Genomic DNA, 12096 nt, shown 5'->3' with positions numbered 1-12096 from the left:
ATTCACTAACATTACTACTTTTAGTTCTACATATACGTAATATAACTAAACTATGCATTAAAATATGTCATTTATGTATTACATAAATTGTAATAAATCAGCCTGCATATATGTGCAACGTATATTTAATACATGAGCATTGTAATAATATAAGTAATTTTCCTTCTCAAGTTCCTTAAGCATGCATTCCTCATTCACTAGTGTCCTTTATTTTGATTTTCGTGACTTTTTTACCTGCTCGTGATATTCGTATATGTGAAATATATGTAAGGTCATGGATACAAACATATCTAATCACAATACTATATGCATTAGCTGTAATAAAATATTTAAAGCATACCATTAAAACTGTTATTTTCACTGTGGATTTCCGAATCAACCTCGTTTTCGTTGTTTAATAACATCCCCTGTTTCACATTTGCTTCTCTTTTGCCCCATTGTTTTCGTGTCTATATCATATATGAAATGTCATAATATAAAACAATATACAAATATTCAACATAACATAGTTGTAACAATCATGAACAAATATTAACATGGCAGCGGGTTATGATTCAAGTACCAACAACTGAAATGTACAAATATAACAATAGTCATATTTATTCAAGATGTTTTACCATGAATTATAAGTATCTTAAAGTCTTTGAACAATTATTTTGCAACAATAGTTGAGTAAGAATGTGATTACCAAAATGCGTTCTTTTAGACATTCCATCAAATAGTTTGGAGGGCATAACGAATCAAACGCTAATTAAAGCCTATATTGATCAATTAAGCACCAAAGCTTTAACTATGCAATATAACTAAAACAAGTTCATTTACGAGTATGCATTATAGCTAAACCTATAAAGTTACATTAACATTACCATGATTAACACACATATATGCAATATAACTAAAAATATGCAATATTACATATATGCAATATAACAACGCTATATAAGCATGTATAACGACTCACTGCATATATTTAATCCTTGGATAATCATATAAATTACAAGAACAGATCTGTAACAACTCGGATTTTCGTTTAATTTACTAACATCTAAATACTCGACACGTTTTCGATTTCCGGTAATTTAATCAATTTACTCACCGCATTTTGTCGAACTAATAATATTTTAATATTAAATAGGTATTATAGTTATTTAACATATGTATATTTATATATACACACAGGGTGGAGTTAGAATAAGAAGTGAGTTATTTGTAAGAAGTGTGAGAAGTAATATCGGGCGTTGGATGTGATCATCTGATGGTGGATATTGTTAGTGTGTTTTTTGTTCGGTGTGTTTTATTTTGTTAGTTCGGTGTGTTTTTTGTTCGGTGTGTTTTATTTTTTTAAGGGTAAAAGATACTTCTTACACTTCTTAGGATAGTTTTACTTCTTATTTTAACCTTTCTCTATATACACATAAGTTCAATTATATACAGTTTAAACACTAAACTCTAGTTTTATCCTATTATGTTTCCACCTTCAATCTCCAGGGACTAAAATGCAAATTATGCTTATTATAATCAATCAACCCGTTTACCCGTATTGCAAACCCACATCCGTGACTTAATTAGCAACCCACAACTCGTTTATCATTCTTGGACCTTAATTCTCGTCGTATATTTGGAAACTGAATCATTATGCGCGTTAATCATACCAAATTGGCCTGCCGACATAAGTGAATTAGGAAAATAGGATCGTTTATTATAGGTATTACGTATACGAGCATTCATCGTTAACCCGTTTATGGTTATACATTAAAATGACTACACAAATTCAATTAAACTTGTAGAAACCTCCATGCCAACATTGCCTATAGATCCCCCTTATTTAATTGTATTATATTCGTCTGTTTGAGGTGTTCTTCGTCATTCTTTAGCCGCCACTGTTCGTTCGTCGTTATACATCAATCATGCTTCAATTCATGTAATTAATAGGTTGTTTCAGATCGTCTATAATCCACAAACATTAACCCTATGGTTAATTGTTCTTAAACTAACGGGTTTAATCAGCTTGATGTTCTAGGGTTCATATGAGGTTTCTGGGTTCTTGCATCCTCTGTTTAGCTACAAGCTATAAACAACTAATTAGCCTAGACCAGTTGGTTTGGCTGGTGTCCTTGTTTCTCTTGAGCCGGCCAATGGCGCGGGTTCGAGTCCCGGTCATGGCGGTTTTGCTTTTTAGTTTTTGTTTCTGATTGTTTATTGGATCTAAAAGGTTTCATAATTAAATATAATTAATATTAAATATAAAATAAACGTTAGCCTATTAAAACGACATTCTAACTAATCACGTTTCCGAACCTTGGTTAAAACTATATAAATGTATGTAAATATATTAGATTATTTAAAATAATTATAAAGGTTTTAATAATTAAAAAGAGTATTGAATCTATTATATATATATATATATATATATATATATAATTGTGTTAGTTAATATAGTAAAATACATAATATACCTAATTATTTTATATAATTATTGAGTATTTTATTAAAGTTTTTATTTTATAAATTTTTTATTATCTATTAACTATTATTTATAACATTTACTTAAAAGAACTCTTTATTATTAATATAAATATAAATACAATTAGAACGTATTTTTAGTTAAAATAATCATTTAAAACAGATCTCTTTATATAAACTATAACGTTTTATAAATATATATTTAATATTTTAAAGTATTTTATATAATTAACTCTTATTATTTACGATAAACTTTGATAATAAAAATTAAATCATATTTATCACGGTAAAACTTGATAATGAAACTTATAATAAATTAATGAAATAAATAGCTTTTGTATGATCTCACTCGATCATCAAATCCCGAACCTCTATTTAGTTTTAGACTCCTTATTCAATTCATATTTATTCGGCAACTATTGTTACTTAGGATTTCTCGTCCATAACTTCCGAAGAGCGTAACTGTTGATTACTACTGTTCTTACCGCGTTCATTTATCTCTTACTTAATTGCTAAGGTGAGTACCACGTTCCCCTATTTTACTTCTTTTTCCACGTTTTGGGGACATTTGCGTAAATTATATTTCTTATATATACTTATACTCAAAACTGCAACTATTGTCTTATGTGTTAACAACTTATACCTTACTTGTTTATGTGCTTACTTGCTTTATATGCTTCCGCATTCACAGAGGTCCAGCATAATTTCATAATAGTATGATCATACGCCGGTCGTTAGCCTTTGCGCTTCTCTACATCTCAGTTATACTTGCTCATTTGGTTAATTTGTCATTCTCGCATGATTTGTTGCAGTTACTTATTTTTATATATACTATATGTACATTTAAACTGGTGTGTTGCTCACTCAATATGTGTTGTTGACAGAATTCTATTTTATATGCATATGCAGGTTATCGTAGGAATTTAATGTAGGTTGGTGATGACTTAGTGAAGAATTTAAGTTAGAAAATAATTAATCAAGATCATTTGTGATATAAGTTGTATTGTTGTATGATTATGGATTATGTATTTGTTGTATTTGATTTATTTGAAAGCTTAATTAAATTAATAGATATTGTCATTTAAATATTGTATGATAGTACCTTGAGAGCTATGACAATCAGTTTACACCTCGACATTTCCACCGTAGGTTGGGGTGTGACAAGATCATCCTTCATATCTTTTATTTTGTACAAATTAATGTTAACCGGCACAGTATTCTTATTCGATTAGACAAAAACAGAGCCTATCGTGCTAGCCTATATTTTGATCGATTATGTACTCCTAATCGATGAGATATGCTACATAACATAAAAAAGTATATGTTCGACAAACCTAAAATGGAAATATATATTTGAACATGTGATTCGTGTACTGCGCATGTGCGATGTTTAACTGGACATTCAAAATGCGACATGATATCAATATAATATTATTTAATTAAAAAGAAGCAAACACTACATACCTCCAATAAACACAAAACATGTTTTTTCATCAAGATAACCATATAATAATGTAATATACCTATGCATTGTATATGGATAGAAAGCCCTATTGTAGACTAATAGCTCTAGCTTTCGATTCCTCCACACTTCCATTTGTTAGGAAGAGCTATTATTCATAGTATACAAAGTATACTTTATTTCCCACTTCAAGCAAAGTCAAGGACCTTTCCTCATTGGCTAGAGCTATTAGTCTACAATGGGTGGAGCGCTAAGAAAGAGAAAGCGTTATCACTATACGAAATGAAGCATCGGCTAGCATGCTAAGCTAAGATCAACCACTTGGAGAACGCAAAGCCTTTCTTTCTCGGTCGGCTGTCTTAATAAGTTAAGCGGATTCCAATTCATGTGGTCGTTCTCTGTTGCATTGGTGTTTTCACTCCCCACTCTTATTATATATAAGGATATCTTACTTATTATAATTTGAGAATTATTATTATATAGATATAAGTATCTATCTAAGTGAGTATATAATGTAGAATATAATTCCTTTTTAATAAGCTTTTTGTTTAATAAACGAAATTCGAAGACAAGAGCAAAAAATGAAGAAACAAATCTCATCCATATCCTTTCAAATCCTTCATGTAGAAAGATAAAAAACTACATTATATACTCACTTATATAGATACTTATATCTATATAATAATAATTCTCAAATTATAATAAGTAAGATATCCTTATATATAATAAGATATATCATAAGATATCTTTATATTATAAATTGATATTATAAATAATAAATATAAAATCTAAATAATAATAACAGGTACAAATAGTCAATCGAGGTACCCATTCTATGACAACTCTTAACTTTCCCTCTATTTTGGTCCCTTTAGTAGGCCTAGTTTTTCCGGCAATCGCAACGCAGTTCCAAACATGCCTCTAGAAAGATCAGAAGTGGTCAGAGTTGTAATTGTACGTACTTGAAAAGAACTTAAACGTGACAACGGTATGATAATACGGTATGATGACAATGCTGCAATTGTGATTGATCAAGAAGGAAATCCAAAAGGAACTCGAGTTTTTGGTGCAATTGCCCGAGAATTGAGACAGTTCCATTTTACTCTATTGTACCGCAATTGGTGCATTGATCTTTGCAGCGTTAATGCTTTTTGCTCGTTGGTTTCATTATCATAAAGCTGCTCCAAAACTGGCTTGGTTTCAAGATGTTGAATCTATGTTGAATCACCATTTAGCGGGGCTACTAGGACTTGGGTCTCTCTCTTGGGCGGGGCATCAAGTAAGCTCGATCTCTCCCCCGGAAGAACCATATAGCCAAGAGAAACCATGAACCAAAATAGAAGATCTTGCCCCGCCCATGAGTAAATATTTCATAGTAGCCTCATTAGACCGTACATCTTACAGGTGTGGTTCTGGCTGTATTGACTGCATCTTTTGGTGTAACAGGTTATTCCTTACCTTGGGACCAAATGGGTTATTGGGCCGTGAAAATTGTAACGGGTGTACCTGACGCTATCCTTGTAATTTCTGGCTATATTTTCTGTTACTCCACCCATTTCATAAAAGATTCGACCTGGTTTAACAACAGCTACCCAATATTCGGGAGAGCCAATACTTGAACCCATACGTGTTTCTACAAGAATATTAGGGTTTCCATAAGGCTTGGCCTTCCAATTGAAAAACAACGTCGATGAAGCCGTGTCGGTGCACTATTCCGCGGTGGGGATTGTAAATTTCCATAAATTTCCCATTTGTCACTAATACAGGATGGTCATCCAGAATAATTTCCTGAAGTATTTTCCATACAATATGGTTTTTTTTTCCGAATTTACTCTTAGCAACTCCTATGTTTGAAGAAAGATGTTTTCTAATTTGTTCACGAATTACAAATGCCTGGAAAAGTTCTATTGCAATTTCGCGAGGCAATACACATCGATGTAATGAAAGTGAAGGGCCTACGACAATCACCGAACGCCCTGAATAATCGACCCGTTTACCAATCAGACACAGAAGGAAACAAATGGCTTAGTAGGAGCTGCATAAGTCTCGGATAAAGGCTTCACCGGTCAGGTATTCACCAGCTTTTCTTTCTTTAGTTACAGTATCGGAATACCATCTTAATTCAACTGGAAAGGTTTTTCTCAGTAACAGAAAATAGTAGCATAATCCACTCCTGATGAGTTATAAAAGACCCTCTCCTACCCGCTGGAATCATTAACTCCAGATTCTTCTACTGTTCCCGGATGCTTTAGCTGTTGAGGCTAAGAAGGCTACTAGCTGAGGGCGAAGGGCTCACTGAACACGAACCGAATCATGATGCTGGAGTAGGAGGTCTCTTTACTGGTTCTGTGGGTATTCCTGGGACTTTGTTACTTGCTTTACTAGCTATAGCCCTTGTTGCTCGTCGTTTAGGCCGGTGAGTGAGATTTCTGCTCATTGTAGTCACCTCCGGGCTTCTTCGCACCTGGATAGTACTAGGACCCTTGTGCCCCGGCCCTTGATCAGATAAAGCTGCCCGCCCTATGACCCACAACTAAAAATGAGCCTTGCAACGAGACGCGGACATCTCCCATGCTGCGGTTCCCTCCGGTCCATAAATTTTTTATGCCATGGTTCAGAGTTGAATAAATTCTTTTATGCTAGTGGAATTGGGAAGCATGATACGTGTGTACTCCACATTCTAGCTTCATCCTTGGTTTTCTTTGAAAGGAACTGACAGAAGATAAAGGTATAGAGCTCCTCTTACTCATATGATGCGTGGGAAGAAAGAGATTGGTTGGTGTTGGCTTATGCCCCTATTGAGTAAGATTGCTCGCTAGTTGCCATCAGATTGAGATGAAAACAAGAGAATTTGGATAAGAGCAATAGTTAGTTTTAACTATAACTAAAAAAAAGCAAAAGTGATGTACTAAAAATAGGATTCTAATCGATGAATCTTGAAAGGAACCACGCCCCGCAAAAGGAAACTAGATGGTTGGACCAAAAGCAATTCTTACTTTAACTAAACAGTTATGAACGACTTAAAAATTTTAAGTTGAATCTACTAATCCGGTATATTTTCCACGTTAATGCCAGACGTCTCAAAATAAGGATTTAAAGAAATGGTATTCATATGAAAAAGACCAATTATTTTATTACAAAAAAAAAAACAAAACTCGAAAGTCTATTTATTACCAAATAAAGAAGGAAATTTTCAAAAAAACTATAAATATGATCGTTTATCACTTAACCATTCTCCAATGTATGTCATCTTAACCGATTCACCGACATTAGCCTCCGAAGACATGATCCATAGTAAATAAGTAGACATGGTACGAATGGGATTGAGTAGGAGTTCTTCCCTTTTTGGGGTGCATTATAGCACAGTCCGTGACTACATTTTTCCGTTGATTGATGTTGCTGCCGAAAGTTACTTTGTATCCCTTTCTAATGCAATATCTTCAATCATGTAAGGCCCCGTTACCGGCACCTCACTTTGGATGTTGGATTTACTCATAAACACAGTTCTACAAATCATAGTTAATTAAAACTTTACGTGGAATATAAAACTTCAAGCATAATATCTTACATAACCTCCAAATCTTGTCTTATAAAACATTCATAGTCATTTAAAACAAAACATAGTCTTTAAAACATCACAACATTTCTACGAGATGCCAGTATCTTCGATTCCCTACCACGTGTCTTCAATCACGCGAGCTGCCTCAACCTATTTGCCTGCGTGCATACTAAAAGTCAGCTACGCTGAGTGAGTTATAGTTAATTACATAACTTACTTGACATACACATATACGTGCCCGAAGGTACGCATTACATACTTAACCTGTCCATCAATCTTTCATACGCATACATAACTAACGTTACGTTATAAAGAGCATTCGCCCTATATACCTCGGATATTATTAGGGTCCGGTACCCTCCATCCTCGGATATTCTTAGGGTCCGGTCACCCTTCATCCTCGGATATTATTAGGGTCCGGTCACCCTTCATCCTCGGATATTATTAGGGTCTGGTACCCTTTCTTCCATGCCTCTTTAACATACTTCCTATATACATAGTCGTAAAGTTTCGTACGTACATACATCATTCATTATTCATCGTACAACATACATATAACATCAAACCATTTCCTGGCAGTACATGCAATTCCGAAGATCGTTCATGTACCGACAAGAAATCATTCATACATTTCACATAATACATATATGGCATACACTTATCACTTAGGATAAGTGTATTAACTAATCACATCAAGTATGCACACAGCCCCGAAAACATAACAAGGAATGGGGCTAGAAACTCACCTGAAGTCGGTTACGTTCACCGTTAATAGTTATTCCTTTCTTCAGTTGGGCACGGCTAACTGTATAACAATTACATGCATCAATTTACTATCACTACTCATCTCGTGTTTCTAGTCTAATTATAACCCTCAACGAACGGGGGTCCGGGGGCAGTGCCCCTGGCAGCGGTCGAGCTGCCAGGTTAGCTTGGAAAAATTTTATTTCCATTAACTGTCGTAACACATTTTCCATTAGGATTTTCAATTATAATTAATTTGCTAACTTAAAAGTTCAAGGGCTTATTTGTAATTAAAACATTCTTTTATAAGTTCAGGGAACATTCTGTCCTTTTGTTAAACTTCTTCGTTACATTTCTTTTAACGAATTGACCTATCTTATCGAACTGGTCTATGTAGCGAATTGAACCCTTTAACAAATTGGTTATTAAACGAATCAGTCCCCATAACGAACCATTCCATATAACGAATCGGTCCATGTAATTCGTTATCTTCTTCTAACGAACTGGCTATACGAATCAAAGGTAAATCGTTACCCTTTTTCCCTTAACGAATCGGACACGAAACGAGTCTAGTTCGTTAGGCTTCCTTATGCGAATCAACTAACGAATCACCCTCCGATTCGCTGAGTTCCCATAGCGAACTAGGGTTAGGTCAGGGAATGTTAGAACATTCCTTGACATTCCTTACTTCGTATTTAACTTTCCGGCGCCGCCGCCGGAAAACCGCGAACTCACCGGAAAACGGGTTTTAACTCGTTTTCACCGTTTTTTTTCCCCGTTCGATCCAGATCCGAGCTAGGGTGATCCCTAAGCTCATCTTAGGTTCGGTTTATACCCGATTCCATCCGGATCTCGTGACTTAAATGGTTTAACGGTGTCGGCTCGTTGTTTCATGATTATATCTAACGAGTTTAAGTAAATAAGACATCATACTAGTATTACCTCGGGTCGAGATCATTTTCCTTCTTGGTTTTGGCTTAGAGAAAGGAAGAACTAGAGAGAAAGCTTAAGTGTGTGTTTTAGGTGGTGTATGGAATATGTGTGAATGAGGATTAAATGGTGATTAAGGGTTTTTATACTTATGGATCATGGGCTTAAGCCCATGGTCTTCCCTTCTTTCCCTTATAACCCAAGCTCATAACCCATATCCATTTACCCAACACTAGCCCAACTCATATTCTATTTATCTAAACCGATAACGACCCACTATAAAATAGACGAAATTTATTTTATTATTATAACCAAAAGTAGGATGTTACAAATCAGATCTGTACGAGTGACAGGAAGAAGTCAGCTAGTTGCAATCCGCTCTGTCCCAATCTCCGGTTAATGATTTAGTCCGAACTCACCTAAAACGGCGTAGAAGGGCAAATCTACCTAGTCAAAACTCTTGTTTAGGAGCCCCTGAATTCAAGCTTCCTCGCCTTCACCCTATGAGTTCAGGGTGCTCCTGTCGGCCTTCTTATGTCAGGATATGACTCAAATAATAAATATTCTTTTTTAGGTGGTCTACGGGCTGCTATTAAGTATTTTGATTTAAGTTCTTTTCTTTCTAAGTGGTGGAATAGAATAACCCAGTTGAAGCGTAATGATCATACGTCTGTAATGCATTGTTTGTCCCATAATGGGTCCCATTCTTCCTAACAACGTCATGGCATGTTCAACTATCTCTCAACCTGGCTATGTTAGGCTCTTTAACCATTGTTGTAGCTCACCATATGTATGCCCTCCAAGCAGAAGGTATTCTCAGGGCTTAGTTGGGTTTGAGTAGAAATCCTAATTACATCGAGTAGAGAGGCCTTAGTGTTCAACGCACCACGTCCATCCTTATGGAATCCATCTGGACAACTTCCCCTTAAACTTTTTCCAATCCCAGAGAAGAGAAATTTGAGGATACGCGGTAAACATGCTTTTCCCAATAATCTTCAAACTTTTTGCTTATGTAATGGGGGAGGTACAATGTCTTTCGTAGAAGGTAACATTGTTGTGTTTTGACAAACATGTCTAAAAAATATTCAATAAAACACATGAATCATGCACTATGTATATGCATTCAAATAAATATCAACTTATATCAACACATAATTGTTCGATTAAAAAAAACACACAAAAAAAGCATACTGCATATGTGAATTGATATACACGCAATAGTGTTCGATTTACAAACAAAACACACCTGTATACTGAGCTGATTATGTGTAATACACCTATGATTCGTGTACTTCATATGTGCAATCAAACATATACGAGATGGCATCGTCATATTGTTACTCAAATTACAAATATCAAAACACAAAAAATAGATAATCGGCTACTATTTGGGCCAATTCATTGTAATATGAACGATATTAAAATGAAATGCGTGATAATAACTTTTACAAACGATTACTTGATGGTGTTCTTTAGTGTCATTGATCGATTTCACAATGAATCAGATCAGGAATATAGTATGAAACCCTAGGTTGTGGGTGACAGGGTAAGAAAGAGAGAGAGAGAGAGAGATAGATGGTGAACCATAATATGTATATATATTGTATGCCTAATTTACTCTTTTCTTTAAAACCCATGTATTTCTTCTTTTATTTTTCCCTTTCTTTATTTTTACCCCTTAATTAAGTAAAATCAATAGTTATGAAGGAGTTCTCTAGTTCTCTTATTTGTAGGAGTTCTATCTAGATCCCACCCATATATATACATATATATATATATGTACTAGACGGGTGTTCGCGCGATGCAGCGAGGTGCATGCACAAACACAATCGAACACGTAACCTGTTGTGTTACGCTCATTACGTGACACCATACACGCATTGATCGGTCGTGGTACGTGTAAACAATGTCATCCGCGTAACTAATGTATGAATGCGCGATGTAGTTAAAAATCATGAGAGTAGTTGGTTTAGAAGAAGGGATAAATGTGTAACTATAAAATAAGTTTACAAAAATTGATTAAAGTTGAAGGACTATTATTGTAAGTATCTTTTAAAACTAAATTGTTTAACCGTATTTTATGTTTTCAAAGACTATATTACCCCTATTTAAAGTTCTACTATATGCTTTATGAGCTGTAAAACTCTTAAAAAAACGCTCTTAATTTTGCTCATCACTTATGCTTTATATATATAGTGTGTGTGCGTGTGTATATATAGAGAGAGAGAGAGAGAGAAAAGGTAGAATACAATAATTACTTAACGTACATTAGGTATAAGAATACTTATGTTCATGTATTTTTTGTTTGCAAAAACTATATTACCCCTATTTAAAGTTGTACTATATGCTTTATGAGTTGTAAAACTCTTTCAAAATGTGCTCTTAATTTTGCCCATCACTTATGCCTTATATTTAGTGTGTGTGTGTACTAGTTGGAGCCCGCGCGACGCGGCAGTGACGATAATTTACCGCACAATACTCGTTTTTGTTAATTATCAGTACCTCATGATATATTGTATTATAAGTTTGTTAGTTTCTTATCCGTATCATTGATGTGGACTATGTATGCCATGAGCTTTACATATCTTAATTAAATAATAACACTATATATAGAAAACATCAAACACTATCCATTGAAGATGTCACAACTATATGCGAATTTCATTGAATGAATGCCTAACAAACTTTATAAATGTAAACATTCAGAACGAAACACAAATGCAATGTCATTTCATGCAATGTAAAAACTAATATTGCGGTCAAAAATCACTCTTACGTAGAAAATGACTTACTCGGTTTGGGCTCTTTATGCAGCCTGTTCAAACTAAAAACTTTAAACGAGCCTAAACCCTCTCTTCCCTATTAGTCCGTTCTATTGCTTGTCTAGCATTTTCACTCAACTTCCCAAACCCTCTCTTTTTGAACGTCTTTGCTTTGT

The sequence above is a fragment of the Bidens hawaiensis genome, unplaced genomic scaffold (assembly GCF_021521415.1).
Source record: "Bidens hawaiensis isolate Kalapana, Puna unplaced genomic scaffold, B.hawaiensis_p1.1 tig00058302_1, whole genome shotgun sequence".
Classification (NCBI taxonomy): domain Eukaryota; kingdom Viridiplantae; phylum Streptophyta; class Magnoliopsida; order Asterales; family Asteraceae; genus Bidens; species Bidens hawaiensis.
This window is presented reverse-complemented; position numbering follows the sequence as displayed.